This window comes from Lichenostomus cassidix, chromosome 13 (assembly GCF_008360975.1).
Source record: "Lichenostomus cassidix isolate B80296 chromosome 13, HeHo_3.0, whole genome shotgun sequence".
Classification (NCBI taxonomy): Eukaryota; Metazoa; Chordata; class Aves; order Passeriformes; family Meliphagidae; genus Lichenostomus; species Lichenostomus cassidix.
Window position 1 is genome coordinate 2,331,595 of NC_139494.1, and position 19,168 is coordinate 2,350,762.

General features: G+C 51.0%; 1 long non-coding RNA gene across 1 annotated transcript; it reads left to right on the plus strand.

Annotated features, from left to right (window-relative positions):
- Positions 1-13,152: 13,152 nt before the first annotated feature.
- On the plus strand, positions 13,153-14,586 carry LOC146431051 (uncharacterized). Its single transcript, XR_014854848.1, has 2 exons — positions 13,153-13,985; positions 14,272-14,586. It is a non-coding gene; the product is annotated as an uncharacterized LOC146431051 (long non-coding RNA).
- Positions 14,587-19,168: the final 4,582 nt, after the last annotated feature.

Genomic DNA, 19,168 nt, shown 5'->3' on the forward strand with positions numbered 1-19,168 from the left:
AAATCCCACATGAATAAGTGGTGATAGAATTAGACTGGGTGTGGAAAAGGGTGATCAAAGGTCCAGCACAGCTCCTGTGTGAGGAAGGATTTGGTGGATCAGGATCCTTTGGCTGAGGAGGGAGAGCTGAGCTGAGCCAGAAGATCCTAACAGTCAGAGTGTTGGAGAGGATTTCTCCAAATATTAGATATGAGAGGAGCAGGAACTACAAAAGCAGAGACTTCACCAGAGCATGGAGTGACAGGACACAGGGAATGGCTTCCCACTGCCATGGGGCAGGGATAGATGGGATATGGGGAAGGAATTCCTCCCTGGAGGGTGGGCAGGCCCTGGCACAGGGTGCCCAGAGAAGCTGTGGCTGCCCCTGGATCCCTGGCAGTGTCCAAGGCCAGGCTGGACAGGGCTTGGAGCAGCCTGGGAACAGTGGAAGGTGTCCCTGCCATGGCAGGAGTGGAATGGATGGGATTTAAAGTCTCTTCCAACCCAAACCATTCTGGGATTTTATCAAATGAAACTACCAAGGACCACCTCAAAGATGGCTTTGAACACACAGAGCTGAGCCACACAAGATTTTGTCACCAGGTACCAGGAATATGGCTTCAAAAAAGGTCTGGGAGAAAGAAGAATTGAGGTTGTAATACAAAGATACTTCTGGGTACAAACTGTGGGTGAGTTCTCTGGAGAAGCCTTGGCTTACCCTGGGCTTGTGCCATTCCTGCATTTATTTGGCCACTGAGCTCCATGGACCTTACTGTGATCCCTGTTTGATCAGCTGTGTTTGTTTCTGGAGTTCTGCAGCTGAGAAAATGTTGGCAAATCAGGAGACATAAAATGCTGCTCCTGGCCAGATTCTGGAGAACAGGAATCCTCATGTCCTAACAGAAAATAAATTGTTTTGTTCCAGCTTGCCACCTCAGCTGGTGTCACAGTGTCCCCTCTGCTGCTGGCACACCCCAGTAGCAAAACTGATTTACAGAAGAAATCTGGGCTTGGGAACACAAAGGGAATTCTCCATTGAAATTCCCTTTTACCTGTGAAGATGGGAGTGACTTCACCTTGCAGAGCCTCCAGCCAACTCTTCTCCCAGCACTGCCCAGGGTCTCTCTTTCCAGAGTGCCACTGTGTCCTGTGTTTTGTACCAGGGCTGGGATTTTGGAATATCATCTCACCTGGGTTTCTAAAGCTGGATTTGTTTCCCATGCTTTGGGAGATGGTTGGGACACAAGGCTGGCCTGCAGAGATGTCACAGAGCTGCTGGAGCCACTGGCTTTGTCCTGCCATGGACTCCTGGTGCCAGGCTGATTCCAGGGTGAGCCTGCCAGCCCCACACTCCTGGATATCCCAGGTAAGGTGGCACACCTGCACCTCTCCATCCCTGACCCCAAACATGGCTGTGCCCTGGGACACAGGCTGGGCTGGCAGGGACTGCAGTGACAAGAGGACATTTCATCAGCTGCAGGAAGCATTTGAGAGCACAGCATTGCTGTGCAGAGCTCAGCACAGCAAGGGTGGGCTCTGAGCACCACCAAGGGGCAGGGCAGGGCTGCCAGGGCACTGCTGACTCCTGTTCAACTTGCCATCAACCAGGACCCCAGGTAGGTCCTTTCCTGCCTCTCATTTCCAGTCTGTGCATCCAGGGTTGTCCCATCCAGGTGCAGAATCCAGCACTTTGTTACACTTCCTATCTGCACCCTGCCCTGTCAGATCCTGGTCCTGGAGCAAGCCCTGTTAGCCCATCCCTGCACTCACCCAGCAGAGCTTCTGCCTTTTCCTCTCTCCAGATTTTGTCCTTGAGCTGAGCTGTATTCTGGTGTGTTTCCAGCATTTGGGATGGGGATGGAGGCTGCTCTTCACTGCTTCCCTTGGGACATCTCTCCCACTGCTTGGGGCACAGCAATTCCTCCCTTAGGAAATCCAGAGCACTGCTCTGTTTGAGCAGAGAGTGCTGCTGGAATTCCAAAGTTTATATTAGCAGCAGCTTCCAGAATAAACCATTATAGAATCATTTAGGCTGGAAACAGCCTTCAGGATCAAGGCTGATTGTTATGCTGTGGTGCCCTCCCTAGGAGAAGGGAATGTCAGGCTCCTGCAGAGGTTCTGAAGGGAAGACTGTGGGGTCTGTCCAGCAAGGGTGGCTGGTCTGGGGCATCCTGAAGCTCGTGGGATGAATTGGAGAAGGAAAAGGTATTTTATGTTGTATTTCCCTTTTCTTTTTAGATGACTGAGTTGATCCAAGCAAGGTGGAGACAACAAGCAGAGTGGTGGAACTACAGACAGAGGTGTTTTGGGGATGTGGTGGGTAACAGAGCACTCAGCAGGGATCAAACCAAAGCCTGGCCTACCTAATTCTGGACCACGAGTGCTCCTCTCACTGCTGCCTAATTGATTACCCTGCACATGGAGCATGGGCTCACATCTTAAATTAAAAAACAGAAAAAAACAGGTTGCAGCTGTCTCAGTGAGAGAAAACTGCAGTGAGCCCTTCCCAATGAGAAAGGGGTTGCTGGCTGTGTTCCAGTGTGAATCTGCACCTTGGGAAGCCTGGGGCTGGCACTGCTGGACTGGACATGGGCTGCAGAGAGACTTTTTGCATTTTGGGTTAGGCAGAGGGATGGATCTTCCCCTCTGATTGTGACTGGGATGCTGCATGAGTGCTCGGGATTTTTAGGGAAAACAAGGAAGCCCTTCATCCCTCTGTGTTCACATATCCTTGTAGATCCCTGCTCAGCTCTGTTTGTTCCCTCTGCAGCTGGATCTGGCACTGACCACATTGAAGAGCTGCAGGTTGAAGTGAAGAGGATGGAAAGGAACTTTGAGGAGAAGCTACTCGATGCACATGGTGGGAAAGAGATGATGGATGTGGAGAAACAGCAGCTGATGGTGGAGAAGGAGTTAGCAAAGTCTCCCATCCTCAGATGGGAGAGGGTGAGCAGATCCATCCTGGCCTGGTGGCTTGGGAAGGACTGCAGACTGTTCTCTGTCCCCCTCTGGGGAGAGGTGACACTGCAGGGAGCAAAACCACTGGTCAGAGATTTAGGGAGTTCCCTCAGGAGGGAGAGAGAGGCTGAACAACCCTGGTGCTGCTTCTGGCTGCTCCCTGCTTGCTCTTTCTCTTGGGGGTGTTCTTAAATCTGTAATCAGCAGGGTCAGTGCACAGATGATGACTTCAATTCCTCCTCAACCCCAGATGAATCCCTGGGTCAGCTTTCCATGAGCTGATTGTCACCCTGCTCTTGTCCAGCCAGCTCTGGTGTTTTGTGCTCTCAGGAGGTTTGAGGCACAGATTTAAAACAGAAGGATCTGCCTTGAGCCTTTTCTCCTGCACTTTGTCCAGAGCTCCCCTCACAGGTTCTTGCAGCTCAGCATCACCCAGAGGTGCCCTGCAGAGCCCTGGGTTGTGAGGGGCTGACTCTGGGGTGTCTTGGCTTTTCCCTGGAAACACAAACACACAGTGTCCAATCTTCACAGACAGAAGTCACTGGGACACCCTTAAATCAATATTCCCCAGCTTCCTAACACTTGAGATGGATCTGAGAACCCACCACAGGTCTCTGAGGCCTGCTTCAAGCACTTGGTTTTGGAGTTGGGAGCAGATCCTACCTCACTGGGCTGTAGTTTGCTCACCAGACCTCATCTCTCTGTCCCCTCACAGGAGCAGGACGTGTCCCATCACCTGGCACAGGTGAGGAGGAGGGTTGGGGTTTGGGATAGACCTGATCACCTGGGATGTGCTCCAGGGTGGGTCTCTGTTTGCCCTGGGCCATGAGCATGAGGTGACCTCCAGCATGTTCCTGTTCCTGCTGCAGGAGAGGCTGAGAGAAGAGCTGGAAGGCACTGAGAGAGAAGAGGCTTCAGGTTCCTCTTCCCTGCCTGTGGAAGAACTTCCAGCCACCACCAGCAACTGCTTCTGGAGACTTCCCAGCAGCTCCTCCACTCTGCAGTTGTTCCAGAATGAGGAATATTCTCCATGAGGACATTCAAATGTGCCCTTCCTCTGCTTCCATGGGGTTCAGCTGTACAGAAGATTCCCATCCAGTGCAACAGTGAAGACCACCCTGGATTAAGGTAGGACCCACCTTCTAAAGGCCACCTCACACCTTGTTCTGTCACCTCAGCACTCTCATGTCTCATGTCACATCTCCCTGGCTCTGGGGTGACAAGGCCCTGCTCTCTGTACTCCCAGGAAAAGCCACATTCCATAGGAGGAAGTGATTCCCTATGTTGCTCAGGGAGCAGAGAGGACAGGGCAGAGCACACAGGAGTCCTGCAGAATCCATGAGGGAGGCCCAGGTTGCTGCAGGAGGGGTTTCCCACCTTTGAAGGCTCTGTGGGGTGGAAGATCTTCAGGCTGAGAGTTCAGGGCTGTTCAGTCTGGAGAAGAGAATTTTAGGGGGAGAACTCACAGCAACCTTCCAATATCTGAAAGAGCTACGAGTAAAGCAGAGAGCTTCAGGAATTGGAGTGCCAGGACAAGGGGGAATGGTTTCCCACTGTCAGAGGGCAGGGAGAGATGGGATTTTGGGAAGGAATTCCTCCCTGGGAGGGTGGGGAGCCCTGGGACAGAGTGTCCAGAGAGGCTGAGGCTGCCCCAATCCTGGAAATATCCCTGCTGGGGAGGTTATTTCCCCTTGGAAGAGGCTGCATTCCCAGTTCCAGTGCAGAGCTGTGTGCAGACAGCAGGTGGCACCTGGATCGCTGGGATGCAATGGAAATGCAATGCAAAGAGCTGTCAGGGGGAACTGCACTCCAGGATAGCTTTGGGGTGGGAGCAGAGTCCTGGCTGTGCTTTCTGGGGCTCTGCAGTCCCTGCAGAGGCTGTCACAGGCCTGGCTGTCACCAGGGCACGGGAGCAGGGCTGGCTCTGCTGCATTTCTGTGACTTCCCTGTGTGAGCTCTCCCAGGGTGGCCCAGCAAATCCCTTGGCACCAGAGTGTGGCCAGGCTGGCACTGCCCTTTCCCCACAGAATCTCCCTGAGGCTCCCTCCTGGGGAGCAGTGAGTTTTCTGTCCTTATTGCTCATAAAGAATCACAAGAATTACTATATTTTCCTGCTTTACCTGGCTCTGTCCTGGCTGTGTTGGTCCCACAGAGCAGCCCAGGTGCCTCAGCCTCAGGCGGCTTCTCCTAAAAACTCCCTCAGCAGCCTGACAGCATTGTCTGTATTGGGTTGTCTTCTATGTGAAGCAGCCAGTGGAAGAGTTCCTTCTGTATCTATTTGTTTTGTTTTCTGGTAGGTGTAATCTGGAGAGGCAGGAAATAGAGATATTGAGTGATTATTGAATGGTTTGGGTTAGAGGAAACATCAAAGATCATCCACACAACAAGGGCAAGGACACCTCACACCATCCCAGGCTGCTCCAAGCCCTGTCCAGCCTGGCCTTGGACACTTCCAGGGATCCAGGGGCAGCCACAGCTTCTCTGGGCACCCTGTGCCAGGGCCTGCCCACCCTCACAGGGAACAATTCCTTCCCAATATCCCATCTCTCCCTGCCCTCTGGCAGTGGGAAACCATTCTCTGACCCCTTGTCCTGTCACCTTCCGTATAGTCCCTGCCCTAGCCCCATTCCTGGTTCCCACCACTGCTGGAGTCTGCTAAAATCTCCATTTCCCAGCTCAGCTTAAATTAATTGGGTTGAGCCTTCACTGCCCTGCCTTGCCCTGCCCAGTCCCACTGCAGCCTGAGCCAGCTGGGCTGGGGATGGCACAGGGAGGTGATGGGGTGATCCCTTGTGCCCCTCTGGGAGCTGTGCCAGGCCTTGGGCTCCTTCCCAGCCCCAAAACACAGCAGCCCCAAGCTAAAGAAGTCACTGCAACACCTCCTGCAGCTCAGGCTGTCCCACAGGTGTGGGGTGAGCTGGGAGGTTTGTGCATCCCTGTGCCTGGGTAGGAAATGGGGATAAGAAAATCCTTTTTGCTTTGGGTGCTCTGCAGTGCCTGCTTTCCTTGGGAAGGCACTCAGGGTGTCTGAGCAGGGCAGCACAACCCAGCACTGACAGGATTTTGGGATGTGCTGCCCAGCCTGGTGTGGCTTTCACCGCCCTGAACCCTGTTCCTCACCTCCCTCATCCCAGGAGGCTCAGGGATCAGGAGGATTCCCTGCTGCCCCTGCAGGCACTGCCAGCCCAGGATGGGTGTTCCATTCCCAGGATGAGGTGCAGCACAGCCATGGGGGTGTCATCTCTTCCTCTTCTGTGATCCTTTAGGGACCAAGAGTTTGGGGACAGAAAAGTGATTTAAAATCATGTCCCAGCTTTGTGCTGAGCAAAAGGGGACCTTGGCAGGTAGTGACCCACCTGACTGTCCTGATTAATTTCTGTTAACCAAATTTCATAGTTTGAAATGTCCATGGGACTTGGGAGTGAGGACTTGATTCCTCCTGGGGCAGAATTAACCTGGGGAAAGGAAAACCCAGAGGTTTCCTGAAGGTCTGTGCTGCTGAGCTCAGCCCTGTCTGTGTGGGACAGGCCAGTGACACTCAGTGTCCTGCAGCAGAGCAGGGGGGCTTGGCTGGGGGTCCCAGGGCACTGCAGAGCCCATCAGAGGCAGTTTGGTGGCCTGAGTGTCACCAGGAGCAGAGTTTGCTCCTGCTGCACACCTGTGGCTTCATTGTGGGAACTTCTGGCCCAAAAAATCCTCTGCCACTGCTCCCAACTGTTCCTATTTCAGTTTAAATTCCTCACCCCCTGTCCTGTCAGGCCAAGGTACAAATCCTCTCTCCACCTTCCCCTGAAGCCCTGGCTCCATCCTGATGGGCTCTGTTAAAATCCCCCTTCATTTCCAAGCATTAATTAACCTCAGCATTAGCCCCACCACCCTCCGTGTGCATTTCCTCTGCCCAGGAACTGGCAAAACTGCCTTTTTCCAGTTTAAACTGCCTTTTTCCAGTTTAAAACCCTTGTTCCTCCTCCTGTCATCACAAGTCCTGATAAAAGTGTCTCTCCACCTCTCTCATCATCCCCTTCATGTGGTGCAAGTCCCCAGTAAGCTGTCCCCACACAGTCACACCAATCTGATGTCACTGGGGAAGATACTCAGCAGTGAAGGTCCCAGTAAGGACCCACATGTTACTGGTTTCCATCTGGACCTTGGGATATTGCCTGTAATTTTTGGATACAGCCCCTCAGGCAATTCCTCACCCATTTTATACAAACCATTTTATACAATTTCTGGGAGTCAGTGACTCCTTAGGTCCACAAGAGCAGATACAGGAAGGATTTAGCTCCTGACACATGGATCTGGAGATGCCCTAAGTGGACAGTGGGATTTCATTCACCCAGCTGGGGCTCAGGGCCCTGAGCACCTTGTGTGAACCCAAAAATTCATTTTGAGACTGAAGCTTTGGGGTTTCCTTCTGGGGGCAAGTCACTAAGTTCCTGTTGCTAGTTCTCTGCACACCTTTTCAGCCCCGCTGTGTGCTCAGCCTGTGCCCTCAGATTCCCAGGACACTCTGGGATAACTTCCCCTTGCTCACAGGTGTATGGCTGCAGGGATTGCTGTCTCCTCCAGCCAAAACCTCGCTCCCTTTCCCTTGTCCCAAACTCTGTCCCCTCTCTCTGGTGAGGCAGGAGCCTTTGGGATTCTGCAGCTGTGGCTCCTCTTCTCCTCCATCTGTTCCTGATGTGCCAACGTCGGCTGAGAAGTGGCAGCAAACAGGGACAGAAACTTCTCTCTCCCTCTGTTGCTCAGGAATATTCTCAGGAAAAATGGAGAAATCCATCCACAAACCAGGAGCTGGTAAATCCAAAAGTTTCTGCTGAGGAGAAGGAATAGGGGGAGCTCACCAGGGTGCTTCCAGCATCACAGGAGGATTTAGGTTCAAAGGGTTCTCTGCAGGTCTCAGGCCCATTCCTCCTGCTCCAAGTAAGGATAACCCAAAAGTCAGGGATTGCTCAGGGTGTTTTGGAGTGGAGTTGGAGTCTCTGCAAGGCCAGGCATTGCCCCAGCTCCTCTCTGAGCATAACTGAGCTCCCTTCTCTGGTATTGAACCACTTCTGTGGAAAATACTCTCTTTATGTAAACCAGGATTTCTGTGATTGGAGTTGGTAGCTCTCATCCTTTACCTTCTCCCTGCTCTTGCTTCCTCATTTCTCCTGGAGAGGTGTTGGGGAACACAGACAGCATCAGAGTGCTCTGACAGGGCTCTGGGAGCAGCACTGGTGGGAAAATGAAAGTTCCTTTGCTTTCTGGAGGAGGCCAGTTTTGAGAAGTTTCCCCCTGGACTTTGCAAGTGAGAATTATTCCTGCAGGATATGTGGGATACCCTGTGAGCCCTAGGAAGGGGGATTGAGGCTGTTCCCTAGAATTCCTGGAACCTGCAATCATTCCTAATCTCAGCATGCAGTCTGGAAGTACAGTAGGGTGTTGGCTGCTCTGGGAGGTGTTTGCACACTCCCTGATTCCCTCCTGTGTGGATCAGAGCCTGGAGAGAACTTCCCACCTCCCAAACTTTCTGTAGCACAGCCGAGGATTTTAGCAGATGTTTACCTCTCCCAACAGGCAGTGGTGTTGCCTGGTTGTCTTGGGCTGAGCTTTGCTGATGTTCTAGGACAAGCAGCTCTTTCCCTGCCATTTCAGCACCATCCCTGGGGCACCTGGCCTGCTCCAGCCCCAGCAGCCATCCTGGTCCAGGTGCTTTCCTGGGTGGAGGTGATGCTTTTAGCAGAACCCATGTGGAAAAGTAAGTGGGAGCGAGGTCAGGCTGCGTCTCAGGACTGAATCTGTGGGAGTGAGGAGCTGCTGCTGTCCCCATCACGGCTGCCACTCTGGTGGCTTCACCTGGTGACAGTCCCGTGCGACCCCTCACTTCTGGGGGAGCTGCAGGTGCCACCTGTGCCCAGCTCTGGGGTGCAGCTCCTGCCTGTCCCAGGGCGCTGCCCCTGCCAGGGGCACTCAGGGTGTCACTGGGGGGCTGCGTGAGGCTTACTGGGAGGCACTGGGAGGCAGGCTGTGCCCGCAGAGCCCACCACACTCCCCCACAGTGTTCCCACAGGGGCATCCCCACTGGGCAGTGATTTCATTCACAATCTGAGCTTCGAGAAGCCTCTGCCTGAGCCCTGAGCTAGGCCGAGGAGTTCTCTAGGTGATTTTAAGCTTTCCGGGCGTGTCGGGGGGATTGTGGCCGCACAACCGGGGGGTTTCCCCGCTGTCCCCTGCGCTGTCGCCCTGTCCCCGCAGTGCCGATTTCATCCGCCAGGTGCGCGCAGTTGAGCCGCGCTGGCGCAATTCCCGGGGTGAGCTCAGCGCGCCGGGATTGGGAGTTTGGGATCAGCTGCTCTCCTGACGTGCCGCTGACGCACCTCCTGCATCCTCCCCGCATCCCCCCGAGCCCCTCCCCGCATCCCCCCGCACCCCCCGGCTCCCCCCGTGACCTCCTTTCCCAGACAAAGACGGGAAGCGCTGCCTGCGCACGCAGCCTGCCCCTCATCCCTGTGCGCTCCCCCTCCCTCCGGCCCCGCTCTGAACCTGGAAAAAACAGCTCTGCTCCTATTTCAGGGAGCCTTTGTCCTCTCCCCGAGCTTTCTTTGGGACATTTGTCTTGCTTTCTTCTGCCCGTGGCAGGAACATAATGGGGAGCGGGTCTCCATCTGCTGCGGGGGACAGGGGGGTCGCAGGGAGAAATCCCTGGTTTGGCACACAAAAGCGGCGCTTCTCCCCCCAGGCAGCATCACCAGCCTTTAGGGTGCTTAGTCATGGGGCGTTTGGGGAGCCGCAGGGGGGGTTTGCAGGGTTTTGTGCTGTGCAGTGAATCAGGGATGTCTGGAGCACTGTGTGATTCCCTCTCTGCACCCTCTGCTGTGGGGCTGCCCCATCTCCCCTCTGCCCCTACACTGGGGGTTTTGGGGTCCAGCAGCGCCAGGCTACCCCAAATCCTGCCTTCCCACAGATCTGTACATCCTGCCCAGGCTGGGGCCACCCTGCTGTGTCACTGGTGCTTTCCCAGCACTCCCAGGCTGAGTCACCCGGCTGTGCTGGGAACACACCCGGCTGGGCTGGGAGCCCCAGAGACAGGGTTTGGGATTTTTTCAGTCCCCCATTGCTCACAGGGTGAGGTGTCCTGGCATGTCACCTCTTGATGCCCCTTTTTAATGCAGAAATATTTCAAAAATACCCTCTCCTCAAGTCCCCCTTCCCTGCCAGGCTCCTGCTGTCCCAGTGCCACTTGTCCCCTGCCATGCAGGGAAACATCCCCCTGCTGTTTATATATATATTTATATAAATGAATGTAATAAAATCGAGCCTCCCTGTGTGTCCCACCTCAGGTGTTCCCTGCTCCATCCACACCCAGGCATCACCTCCAGGCTCCAATTCTGGGTCAGCCTCACCCTGATCCCACAGAAAGAGCTGCTCTCTCCCAGGAAAGGTCCCTGGAGGTAATTTTGCAGTTATATAAGTTATGTAAGATCTTTCCCTGTGTATCTCTGGGGAGGGTGAGAGCTGCTGCCCCACACCCAACCCTCTCCAGGCTCTGTCATTGGGCTCAGATTGGTGCTGGGCATCCCATTCCTCCAGAATTCCATCCTTCAGTGCTGGAATTTTACCTCCCATCACCTCCATAAGTGCTTTATCTACTTCTTCAATTTTTTAAAACTCCTTGCTTTTCTTTCTCATCCCCTCTGTGTTTAAATTATCACCAAAAAATCAGGATCCTGGATTTTTTTTTGTGGTTTTCCCCTCCTTCCTGAGTGATGCCTTTTGGCCCTTTTTGAACTGATCCTGGGAAAACTTTCTGCAAGATTTACTTGAAAATTTCAGCTTCAGATCCAGCAGGATTTGGCCTTAAACTGACACACTCCTGCCTTGAAATATTCAGGGAGAACCTTGCAGGGTTTTCCGTGTATTCTTTCATCCCTAAGTCTTTTCTAGGGATCACACCTGCTCACCCCATTTCAGGTGGGGTCTGATTCTCAGACCATTCTCATATCCATCCTCAATCCTTTTTCCCATCCCATGTGTGATAACACCAAGGTTTGGGTGCTCATCCTGATGCAGAACTAAATATAAATGAAATTTAAAGATTTTTCTCACACATGGAAAATTATATCACTGTGTAAGCCAGTGGCATTTATTTTTAAGAGTTGTGTGTGAAAAATATGTTGATTTTAATACAAATTGCCGTCCTCTTCCTCATATTTTTGAGTGTTAACACAGCAAGGAAAATGGAAGTGTAAAAAGGGAGGGAGAGGTGACCAGGAGAGCCCAGGGGGTAACAGCACTCCAGAAACTTTTTAATCAAATTGAATTTTAGCCTCAAATCCAGCTGGATTTGGCCCTGAACTGACACAGTCCTGGAATAAAAGTTGGATACTCAAGGAGCAGCTTGCAGGGTTTTCCATTTACCTTTTCAGTCCTAAATCTTTCCTGGGGATCACACCTGCTCACCCCATTCCAGGTGGGGCTAATCCTCCCCTCATATCCATCTTTAACCCTTTTCCCCATCCCACAAGAGAAAACACCAAGTTTCAGGTGCTCATCCTAATGTGGAACTTAAAATTGAATTTAATTTTTTTTTTCAAACCTGGGAAATTACATAATAGTGGGGGGAAGTGACAATAATTTTTAGGAGCTGGGGGTGTGAAATGTGCTGGGTTTAATACAAAATACTGTCCTTTTCCTGAGGATTTTGAATGTAACTCAGCAAGGAAAATGGAAGTATAAAAGGAGAGTTTTTCATGTACCTTTTCATCCCTAAACCTTTCCTAGGGAACACCTATTCACCCCAGTTCAGGTGGGGCTGTTCCCCCCTCAAATCAATTTTTAACCCTTTTTTCCATCCCATGAGAGAAAAAACAAAGTTTTGGGTGCTCATCCTAATGTAGAATTTAAACAAATGAAATTTAATGGGTTATTTCAAACCTGGGAAATTATATAACTCCGTAGGGCAGTGACATTCATTTTTAAGGGTTTTGTGTATGAAATACATTGATTTTAATACAAATTGCTGTCCTTTTCCTAAGGTTTTTGAATGTTAACACAGCAAGGAAAATAGAAGTATAAAAGGGGAGTTTTCCATGTACCTTTTCATCCCTAAACCTTTCCTAGGGTTCACACCCGCTCACCCCATTTCAGGTGGGGCTGTTCCCCCCCTTATATCCATATTTAACCCTTTTTCCCATCCCATGAGAGAAAACACAAAGTTTTGAGTTCTCATCCTATTGTGGAATTTTAAAAAATGGAATTTAATGGATTATTTCAAACCTGGGAAATGATATCACTCTGTAGGGCAGTGACATTCATTTTTAAGGGTTGTGTGCATGAAATATGCTGGGTTTAATACAAAATACTGTCCTTTTCCTGAGGATTTTGAATGTTAACTCAGCAAGGAAAATAGAAGTATAAAAGGAGAGTTTTTCATGTACCTTTTCAGCCCTAAACCTTTCCTAGGGACCACACCTAGTCACCCCAGTTCAGGTGGGGGCTGATCAACCCCTTATATCCATATTTAACCCTTTTTTGTATCCCACGAGAGAAAACACAAAGTTTTGGGTGCTCATCCTAATGTAGAATTTTGAAAAATGAAATTTAATGGGTTATTTCAAACCTGGGAAGTTATGCAACTCTGTAGGGCAGTGACATTCATTTTTAAGGGTTTTGTGTGTGAAATACATTGATTTTAATACAAATTGCTGTCCTTTTCCTGAGGATTTTGAATGTAACACAGCAAGGAAGATAGAAGTCTAAAAAGGGAGTTTTTCATGTACCTTTTCATCCCTAAACCTTTCCTAGGGAACACCTAGACACCCCATTTCAGGTGGGTGCTGTTCTCCCCCTCAAATCCATATTTAACCCTTTTTTCCATCCCACGAGAGAAAGCACAAAGTTTTGGGTGCTCACCCTAATGTGGAATTTTAAAAAATGGAATTTAATGGGTTATTTCAAACCTGGGAAATTATATCACTCTGTAGGGCAGTGGCATTAATTTTTAAGGGTTGTGTGCATGAAATATGCTGGGTTTAATACAAAATACTGTCCTTTTACTCAGGATTTTGCATGTAACTCAGCAAGGAAAATAGAAATATAAAAGGGGAGTTTTTCATGTACCTTTTCAGCCCTAAACCTTTTCTAGGGACCACACCTAGTCACCCCAGTTCAGGTGGGGGCTGATCAACCCCTTATATCCATATTTAACCCTTTTTTCCATCCCATGAGAGAAAACACAAAGTTTTGGCTGCTCATCCTAATGTGGAACTTAAAACAAATGAAATTAAATCTTTTTCTCTCACGTGGATAATTCTATCACTCTGTAGGGCAGTGGCATTAATTTTTAAGGGTTTTGTGTGTGAAATATGTTGATTTTAATACAATTTGCTGTCTTTTTCCCAAGGATTTTGAATGTAACATAGCAAGGAAAATAAAAGTGTAAAAGGGGATGGAGATGCAACCAGGAGAACTCAGGAGGTCACAAGGCTGCTCAGACTTTTTAATCAAATAAAATTTTACCTCAGGATCCAGCAGGATTGGACCCTAAACAAAGTTTTGGGTGTTTATCCTAATGTGGAATTTAAAATATATGAAAATTAAAGGTTTTTTTCAAACCTAAAAAATTATATACTTGTATGGGGCAACGGCATTAATTTTTAGGAGTAGTGTGAGTGTGAAATAGTTTGGTTTTAATGCAAATTCTGCTCTTTTTTTGACGTTTTTGAGTGCAAAACAGCAAGGAAAATATAAGTGTAAAATACGAGGCAAAGACACACAACCAGGCCAGCACAGGCTGTCACAAGGATGCTGAAGCTTTTTAATCCAATAGTTTGACTATCCCAGGAATTTTAATCAGCCGGTTAGCACAATTTGGGGGTTTTTTGGCTGCCTGGGGCCTGTGGGCCTGGAGCAGGAGTGAGGAGCTCCTCGCATCCCCCAGCCCCGTCCAGCAGCAGAGGGTGCTCATGCACTGCCGAGCAAATCCTCCTCTCCCTCAGCCATCTTAGGGCAAAGCTCCCCTTCCCTGCAGTCTCCATTTTATGCTCCTGACGCAGAAAATGGGAAAGGTCGGCGCTGGGGGGAGGGAGGATGGGCTGGGGGGATGAGGGGGCAGAGCTTGGCTGCGGGGTGCTGGGGGCCAGGGCAGGGTGGGGGGCTGCAGAGGGGCAGAGAGGGACTGGGAACCAGGGGGATGGGGCTGGAGGGGAGAACTGGGGAGGGGGGAGCTGGAATTCCTGCTGGAATGCTGCCTGGAGCCCCCCTGGCAGCCCCCAGGGCCGGGTTGTTCCCCCTCCCTGCCACAGGATGCTCCAGCTGCACTGTTGCTTTTTTTAACCCTGTCTGTCTCCACAGGAGGCTGAGCTGATCCCCCACACTGCCTGGAAGCAGGATGGAGCTCAGGATGGAGCTCAGCTTTCAGCCCCATGTCCGGCTCCCCAGCCCAGAGGGACTTTCCTGTTTTCATTGTTCAGGACACCGAGATCTGTCCTTGTTCTTTTTTCCTTTTTTTTCCTTCCTGCCCGTGCACGTTTGGCAGGGGGAGGTGGTTGCCCCAGGTCCATGACCAACAAATCCTGGCAGCAGCACCTTTCCCAGCTGTGTGGAGAGTCCCAGGAGAGCTGCCAGCTCTGCTCTTGAGCAACTATTGTCATCATCTCTGTTTGTGGAGCCTTTTTTGTGTTATTATTCATCACTGCATCCTTCAGGTTGTGCAGGAGTTTCCCAATCTGGGATATGAAGCAAACCAGGGATCCAAACTGCTCCAGCCTCACTGACCAGAGCAGCCAAGGGTGCTGTGAGCTCAGATTTGGACTGTGGTGCCCTCCTGGCCCCTCTCTGGGCCCTGGGGTGAGCACAGTATATCTCTGCCTTCCATGAGGGGTCTGAGAACTTCCACAGTGCTCCTGGGGTGCTCTGTGTGTTTTCTAGTTTCAATAGGTTTTGGGTTTGGTTTTTTTTGTGGCATCTCATCCCTGAGAACCAAACTGCTGGGCCCTCACCTTTACAGGAATGTGCACAGATATAATCACTGGTAAGTGCTTCCAACAAACTTCCAACCAGCTGGAGCTGCCAGCTCCAAAACCTGCCCGAGGAGTGGGCTAAATACTTCAAAATTTGGGCCAAGTCCATCATCAAACTTGAACCAAAAGTCCCTGGTAGAGCTGACCTGTCTCCAGTGTGTTTGGGTGACTGCACAGGCAGCTCATCCATCAGAGCCAGGCAAGGGGGAGATCCCTGTGGGACAATTCCTTGTTACACAAATCTGTTCCTTCCTTCCTGGCTGCCCTTGGGCCTATCCTGCATTCAGTTTGTTCCCAAACCCTTTCATCCCCTTTTGTTGCTTTCCTAAAAACCTGATTTTGCAGCTCAAAGGAACTTTTTGGTCACTTTTTCTCCCAGCTGCTCCCTCCCCTTCCCACAGCCGTGCACGAGGATGCTCCTCGGGAAGCAAACAACCATCACAAGAGCCACTGTGGTTTCTGCAGACAGTCAGATCAGACCGAGTGTCTTTTCCTTTAAATATCCCGAGCTAAAGCTCCCTTTGTCTGTGATCTTGTGCCTGCCTGGACGAAAATAGGTCAGTGATTCCGTGCCGGAGCAGGCGGGCTGGCGGAGCGAGCGCTGCCCCAGGCGCCAGCCGGGCTGCAGGGAGGCACGGGGAGGCAGCCCAGCCATAGGCCAGCTCCGAGGGAGGGATGCTCATCCTCCCTGCCTTGTTACTGGGCAGCATCCAGCTCCAGGCTGGGGAGGGGGAGCGGCAGCCCCGTGCCCAGAGTTTCCCTGGCACCGCTGGGTTTCCGGGATGCAGCAGCTCCGTGCCCAGCATCTCGCCCGCCATAGTTGAGTTTCCTGCTTTTCCCCCTTCCCGTGGGCAGGGTGCAGGGCTTGGCTTTGGTGGGCATCCCAGGATGGGCACAGCCCCTGTTCATGCTTGTTCCAGCCCGAGGTGAGGCCAGGAGTTTCCAGGCAGCAAGCAGAGGATGCTCCAGTCATCCCTCCTGCAGTGTGGGGCTGAGGGAGTCACAAAAACGGTGGGAATGCTCTCCTTGTGATGGTCCTGGGAATGCTGGTGGGACTGTCCGTGCTGCCATCAGCACCTTTCCCAGCTGTGTGGAGAGTCCCAGGAGAGCTGCCAGCTCTTCTCTTGAGCAGCTAATGTCATCATCTCTATTTGTGGAGCCTTTTTTGTGTTGCTCATCGCTGCATCCTTCATGTTGTGCAGGGCTGAGGGGTGGCTGTGCCAGCCTGGCTCTCCTGGAGCACAGAGGAGGGAACTTTCCCAAGGGCTGGGAATGTTTAGGGGCTGTGGTGATGTTGGGCACCTCTCAGTCACTTTTCCAGCACCAAACCTGCAAAGGCATCTCCTGGAGCACTTTCCCCCATGCCATTCCATAAATCCCTTGGTTTTCAGTGTCTCACATCACAGCAGGTGGTTGTTGTGGATTTATCAGGGTGGATACTGTAGGTATCACCTGTGCATGGATTTAAGGCAGTAGATCTCTTTAACGAGGTTATCTCACTGAAGATATCCACGGATGGAGCTCCTCTCCTGTGGGGAAAGGCTGAGAGAATTGGGATTGTTCAGTCTGAAGAAGAGAAGACTCCAGGGAGACCTCAGAGCCACTCCCAGTGCCTAAAGGGGCTTCAGGAGAGCTGGAGAGGGACTTGGGACAAAGCATGGAGTGACAGGACAAGGGGGAATGTTATTAAACTAGAAGAGGGGAGACTCAGAGCAGAAATAGGCACGGAATTCCTCCCTGTGAGGGTGGGCAGGCCCTGGCACAGGGTGCCCAGAGAAGCTGTGGCTGCCCCTGGATCCCTGGCAGTGTCCAAGGCTAGCTTGGATAGAGCTTGGAGCAGCCTGGGCTAGTGGAAGGTGTCCCTGCCATGGGATGGCCCTGTAAGGCTCCTTCCAACCCAAACCACTCTGTGATTCTGCGTGACTTTTCATTTCTGCATTTCCCCTGCCCAGTGTTGCACTGGAGGTGACCACCCAGCCCCACACACACACAGGCTTATCCTCAGAGCCTGGTGCTTCTGCCAAATATCAACCGCAGCAGGAAAAGTTCCTTTTTCAGGTGTGAGGAGGGGGAATAAGTAGGAGAAAAGAGAAAAAAGGGAAAGGAAAAACCCCCCAGTGCCCTGGGATGAGACAGAGCAGGAATCTCCCTCACTAAGCACTTTCTCCAGAGCAGCAGGGAGTCCCCCAGGTACTTCTGCTCCTCTTTGAACTTCCCCATTGTCAATCCCTAGGCTGAAGCGCTGATTGGAGCAGGCTTTGATTAGGAGCAGATGCTGCAGCGCTAATTACCCGTTAAGCTCAGCTCAGCTCAGCCCGGGTGATGTTCAGGGTAGTTTTAATGACCCTTGTCCCCTATTGTTGTCGTCTGAGGGTCCTGCTGTGAGGTCAGAGCACAAAGAAAGGGCAGGGAAAGGGAGAGGAGCATCCCCAGCAGTTGTAATTAACTCTCCTAATCGCTTCCCACTGCCACCCACAGCCCAGCGGGGCCGAATTTCAGAGATAAGGGGGATGAGGTTAGAGATCTGCAGGTTAGGGCACTGTGGGCTCGGGGTTAGTCTTAGGTCTGGGTTTGTCAGCTCTCACAAGGAAAATGACCCTGGAAAATCTCTCCTGTCTGCCACACACCCTGTCTGGCAGCAGGGCTTTGATTTCCATCGTCTCCTTTTCTTCCTCATCCTGCTTCCTGGGAATGGTTTTTAACATCCTTACGACCTGCCAGGGATGAATTTAAATTCTGTCCAAAAAAATTTAAAATAAAATAAATTTTAAAAGAAATAGGCTACCAGTGTCTTTCACCTCCTTGGACTGCAATTATTCCCCTTGGGCTGCTGAATTCCAGCTTTGTTCCCTAAGTTTCCAGATAAAATTACTCTATTCATGTAGGGAGAGCAGCTTTATCATCACACTCTGGTGTGGAGGGAATGTAGATGAGGGAATTTTGGGGTTGATGGGTTTTGAAGATCCAAGCAATATTTATCTGTGTGTATATATATATATATATATATATATATTCTAGAAAATCTCTGTTCCCTGCCCTTGTTCCCATTCAGAAATGTGGTTGCTTGGCTTCACACCCCCATCCTGCTTTTTTTAAAGAAGAGTTAAGAGCTCCCTATTTGTCTTCCCAAAATATCCTGAGAGGGTCTCAGTTGTCCTGGTTTTTTAACAGAAATTCTGGCTTGTCCACATAGGAGAAATCTGATGTTTTAAATGGGAAAACTCCAATGGAAAAAGTGATTTTCTCCGGACATGTTTAATTCCAAGAAAATAAAATTTTGGCTGTGCAATGCCAGTAGGAAAAGCTCATTGTGATTTTATTTTCCCCCTTTCTCAAGTGCAAGAAGTCGAATCTAAATTGTTAGATCTAAAAAATCCTCCTGTAGCGGAACTTCAACTTTCCCAGTCCTGTTTAGCCCTGCTGTGGGCTAATGGGGGAAATGGGGTGGAGGTGGATGGGGCTCCCTAAAACCAGGACCCCGAAGGAGAAACAGGGGAGTGGAAAATAAATCTGGTGTTGTTGTTAACACTGGAACAAGGCTTGAGAAGCACAGGGAGGATGGAACACCTTGCAAATGCCTGTTCCTGTAATTTTTTTCCCTTTAATTGATCAGAGCACTATTTTTACACAGTTCAGATGCACTCAGGGCTTAGAGGAAGCTCTCTGGGAAGGATGATGATTCCATCCTTGCTGATTCATTCAGCCCTGGCTGATCATCGTTCTGAAAGCATCTCCTGTGCCCAGTCGTGTGTCAAGTGGAATTCTCCTTCCTCCTCCTCAACTCTGGGATATCTTTATAAATCCATTTCTGGCCCTGATACTGTCCACTCAGTCTGAGATTTTCTAAAGTAGGCAGGGTTAAATTTGATTTTAGGAAGGAATTGCTCCCTGTGAGGGTGGGCAGGCCCTGGCACAGGGTGCCCAGAGAAGCTGTGGCTGCCCCTGGATCCCTGGCAGTGTCCAAGGCCAGGCTGGACAGGGCTTGGAGCAACCTGGGACAGTGGAAGGTGTCCCTGCCCATGGCAGGGGGTGGAACAAGACGGGTTTTAAGGACCCTTCCCACCCAAAAGTTGCCCCAAGGATGAGGTCGAAGTGCAAAACAGTTCTGAAGACAGAACCTGCCTGTTTAGAAAACGGTCCTGGTTGCTGTAACAAGTCGGGAAGCAGCCCAGGAGCATCTGTTTCTCATTAAGTGCCTGTTTTCAGTCATGTGGGACTCCAACAAGCAG